The following is a 5,392-nucleotide window of genomic DNA, read 5'->3' on the forward strand; positions in this document are numbered from 1 at the left end:
AATTATAATATTTTAACATTATAATATTTTTTTTATTATACATTTCTTATACAACATAAATATTTACAATAAATATATCTAAATACAAAATATAAATATATTAATATAATATAACAAAGATTAATATTATCAATATAATTAAATTTTTTTTATAATATAATTTTTTTTATAATAACAAGAAAGAAAAAAATAAAAACTAAACACATTTCATAATTTAAGGGATATTTTTACAATAAAATATTATTTTGACTTTCTTAATATCTCTAATATCTTCTAAAAAATATATATATTATTTTTTAAATTGATATTTTGATTTTCTATAGTATATATTTAATTGTATATAATTATTTATGTTTCAATAATATTCTTAATGAATTTTTTTTATTAAAAAGAAATAAATAAAATTAATCTTATAATTCCTTTTAGTTATTTTACATAAAGAAAATAAATCATAAATTAAACAAATGGCGAATTATAAAAATTATTGTATTTTTCATATTTTATGTATCATTGAAAAAAAAATAATTTTTTTTAATTAATTCTGATATATGTGGAAATTAAAATCTGTTTCTCATAACTTTAATTAAATAACAAAATTGTAATAACAAATGAAAAAAATAATGCTAATAAATAAAAAAAAAAATAAAATATAAAAAATTTAGTTCTTAATTTATTCTTACAAAACATGATAAAAAAAAATAAAATCAGAAATTTAAAATAAATATTTTATCTGTTTCTGTATATTTCTATGAATTTTTTAAAATTTTTTTTCTATCTTTTTTGTTTTTTTTTAAATTTCTTTTTAGATTTATTAATATTTTTAAAATTTTAATTCAATACTTATATTAACAGCTTATAATATCTAAGTATTTATTTTACACATAAATGATTGTAATTAAAATATCATAAATAAAATAAATAGGTATGTGTTTATTTAGATATATTTTTTATCTATCTTAATAAAATGAAACATTAATTTTATAAAATATTTTTAATAATCGTAGAACAAAAAATATAAAATCCATTACTTTGATTTCGGATATTCTTATATCTACTTTTATATATATTTTATTTGCATAAGTTCTTATCATAAGAGATAGATCACAGAAAAATTGCTATTTCATAAAAAATAAATTCATCGAATACAATTAAAATTTAAAAAAGAAAAATTTTTAAATTAAATGAAAAACACAATAATTCTAAAATACAATATAAAAAGTTCTGTAACTAACTGTAGATTTCATTAAAACTGATCATTATGGAATTGCAAGACACTTATGATATTAAATTTGCAGATAGTCACTGATAAAATTCATTATAACGAGTTAAAATGATTTTTCGATATCGTTAAATAATAATCAAAGAAACTTTTGATTGTTTGTATAGTGATCGACAAGATATTCTATAGGTTTTTGTCACATTTAATTATCTTTGACACCACGAACCACAAAATCATACAATTACTATTTATGATCCTTGTATGTGATAACGTACATTACGCTAGTTCTCATTCATGAAACATCTCATTCATATTCATTATCGCCAGTTTGCCATACAACGACAAATAATTACTTTCAAAGAGTACTTCACTTTTATGAATTAGAAAGACCGGCCATTCTTTTGATGCTTTTTAACGATGTTACTTTTTCTTGCATATCATAATAATGTAGATGAAAAAGATTACTTTTATTAACATATATTAATATTATATGTTAATGAAAAATTAACTTCTAATGTAAAGAACATACTTTCTTTTTTCTTTTATAATTTTTAATATTAAATATAATAATTTGATGACTTAATTTTTATTTTTAAAAATTTTTTTTCTTTTTATAATAAATGTATTATAAAAAGAAAAAAAATATATCTTTTAAAATAACTTTTTAAAAACTTTTTTAAACTAATGATTATTTATTTTTTAAATTTTCTTAAAAAGTTATAATTAATATATTATAACAATAATAATATATAATTATTTTAAAAAGAAACAAATTTATTAAACGATATATAAAAAAAATCTCCAAAAAATTGCAATTTATCTGCTAAAAACAAAAAAGATTGACTTATCAAGCGGCCAAGATAGTTTGAATTTATTTTCAATAATAGTGTTCAATAATAATTTTTAACAGTTTAGATTTTTAGCAATAATTTATATGCAGATATATTTTTTTTTATTTTTCCAGATCAACTCTCAATCATTCGAGACTAAGATAGATAAGACTATAATAATAACAATGATTATTTAAGTCATTCTTGCGCACCAAATGCTTTGCGATGAATCACTACAGAAATGGAATCAAAGATCCCTTCAGGCATACGCGAAAATTCAATTTGGAAATTATCATCCAATGAAACTATAAATTTTTTTATTTCCTTTTTGTTTATATTTTTGCCAAAGATACCTATTCGAATAAGACTCGCGACAATTTCTTCAGATAACTATAGAAATTTAGATATAGATTAGATTAGATTAGATAGATGTAGATTAGATCAATACTTAGAAAATCGAGTTCAGATTAAAAATCGCGAAATTCAATTAATCGTTAATCACAAATAGTTCATTCAAATTTATTACAATATAAACTTATATTTAGAATATAAACAATTGTAATTCTATAATTGTAGATGGTCCTTCGATAATATTCAATTCAAGCATCATCCTTTTCTGTACAATATTCAAAATCATTTAGTTAAACTTTAAGATTGTTACAAAGAAAATAATTATTTTTTACAGCTTGCTTATTTGAATCAGTAATCAAAGTAATAAAATTAAAAAAATATTCTGAATATTTATGTCAATTATATATATGCTGAAAATTTCATTCTATAATAAAATTTCAAAATTTGTAAATTTTAAACCAATTTGTAATTTTAAACCAAAAGTCATGAAAAATTATGATTTTCATTATTTTTTAACATTTGTAATTCATAGCAACATTATTATTAACTAATTTCGATGAAATATTTGTATAAGTGATATATCTAAAATACTAATTTTTAAAATACTATTTTTAATACTATTTTTTAAATTTTTATTAAGAATTTAAATAAAAAAAATAAAAATTGATTTTCAATTTTCTTTATAATTCTGATAAATTGTAATTTTTTCAAGATATATTTTACATATTATTTAGTAAATTAATCTAATTTCTAATTTCTCAAAAATCAATTTTTAAATCTAATTTTAAAAAAATCATTGTTTTTTAAACGATATAAATACTTTTTATTTTATGATAAAAAATATCATAATATATTAACTTTTTTATATGTTATCGTTAATTATAATTTTTATATAAAAATAATTTTTTAAAATTAATTTTTAAATTAATTTTAATAATTAAAGTAATTTTTAATTATTTACGAATTAATTAATTAATTATTTAATTAATTATAATTTTCAAATATTGTGTGATCTAATAAAGAATTTTTAGAATTATGATCTTTTATAAATAAAAAAAAATATTATAAAAATTGTAATAGTAAATACAATATTATAAATAAATACATTAAAATGCATTATTTTTGTCGCAATCTAAAAATTATCTCTCCATTATTGCAAAATATAAATACAAATAAATTCAAGTAAAGTATTAAAACAAATCAAAGAAATATATAATATAAGCAAAATTACTTGATTATGTGAAATATTTTATTTTTAATAATAATATAAATTATTTTAAATCAAAATTGAATAGTTTTGAAAATCTCATGTTTTAATATTATTAGTTTTTTTTTAATGATGCATAAACTTATGAAAGTTAATTTTGTTTGTAATATATACATATTTTTCATATATTCTCATCGAACATTATATGTATAGTATATTATAGTAATATTATATATACAGTAAATAATTCATTAAAAAAAAAATTTTAATTATATTATTTCACATAATATAAAAAGAATAAAAAATAAAATAAAATAAAAATAATTATATTGATTATAATTAATAGTTAAAATAAAGTAAATATAGTTAATCACTATTTATATTATGTCTATTATATCTACTATTTATATTATAATTATTTTTTGAATACAAAAAAATTTCATAAAAATTAATATACAATATTTGTAAAATATTATATATAATATATGTAATACGTAATAGCGAAAATATTAAGCTATTTATATTAAAAATTATTAAATATATTATTATTATATTTATGTATTATAATCTGTAAAAATTTATCATTTTATTTATATTATTTATAATATAAAAAAAAGTAAAGAGATATTTATGCTTTGCTTAGAATTTAATAACAATAATATTACATTTTCTTATTTTCAATGATTTCAATGATATATATATTTATAATAAAATTACGAAGCGCTGATATGAAAATTCGATAAAAAAATTTTTAAATAAATAAATAATAAATCTTTAAATAATATATTTATTGTTAATATTTTTTTTTTGACAAAATCGGAATTGATAATGTAGAATTAAGAAATAATTAAATAATTAAATATGTATTTTTTAAATTTAATTTTCTTAAAAAATAATTTTAAAGTTTTATTATTTTTTTAAAGTTGTTTATAAAATTATTTTATAAAGTTTTCACTTGTAATATAATTTTTTATCAATAGAAAATTTTTTCTTATATATCTCTTTGTCACATAATCCAAATTATATTTTGCTTTGTAGAATATAGAAAACTGTATATAAAAATAACAAGATAAAAGTGACAAGTAAAATTTATTATAACCGTTATCATAAACTTTGAATATAATATAAATTTATTGAAATACAAATCCATATTAATAATCATAATAAATCAAATAATAAACAAAATGATTTTTGAATATTTTAAAAGTAACTTCTTTTCCCTTTAATTTTTAATTTTATCTTTTTGAATGTAAAATTGATTATTATTTGACATTTTAACCATCTCTTTAATTTGCAATCTAAATCCAAAAACATAATTGAGGATAATTTTAATTGATTATAACATTTTTTTTGTGCATAATAAATAAGATTTTTTTCAATTTCATTTACTATTATAATTTGGTTCAATAAATACTATAATTTTTTAACATTAAAAATAATCAAAATGGTATGGTTAGAACTTTCTTTATTTATTATTTTCTATTAATTTATTATTTAACAGTCTGTTAAAATGTGAAACTGCTATAATTTCAATAATAATATTAATAATATCATAAATTTAAATTGTAGAATAAAAATCGTTGTTTTAAATATAATAGCTTTTATATAATAATAATACAAAATTAAATTATTGTTTGTTCCTATTTAAGTCTTTCCTATATTTTGAGAAATTGTTAAAATTAATTTTCATGAAACCAAAGCGTTAAACAAGAAAATATTATTCTCCTTAGTTTTATATTATATATATATAGTTATATAGTTATATATATATAATATATATATATA

At 15.6% G+C, this 5,392-nt stretch overlaps 1 protein-coding gene across 1 annotated transcript in view; it reads right to left on the bottom strand.

Annotated features, from left to right (window-relative positions):
• The window catches only part of LOC102681170 (decaprenyl-diphosphate synthase subunit 1-like), a 28,437-nt gene that overhangs the window by 1,509 nt on the left and 21,536 nt on the right, over positions 1–5,392 (bottom strand). The gene's annotated exons all lie outside the window — the stretch shown is intronic.

The sequence above is a fragment of the Apis dorsata genome, unplaced genomic scaffold (genome assembly GCF_000469605.1).
Source record: "Apis dorsata unplaced genomic scaffold, Apis dorsata 1.3 scaffold_728, whole genome shotgun sequence".
In the NCBI taxonomy this organism is placed as follows: domain Eukaryota; kingdom Metazoa; phylum Arthropoda; class Insecta; order Hymenoptera; family Apidae; genus Apis; species Apis dorsata.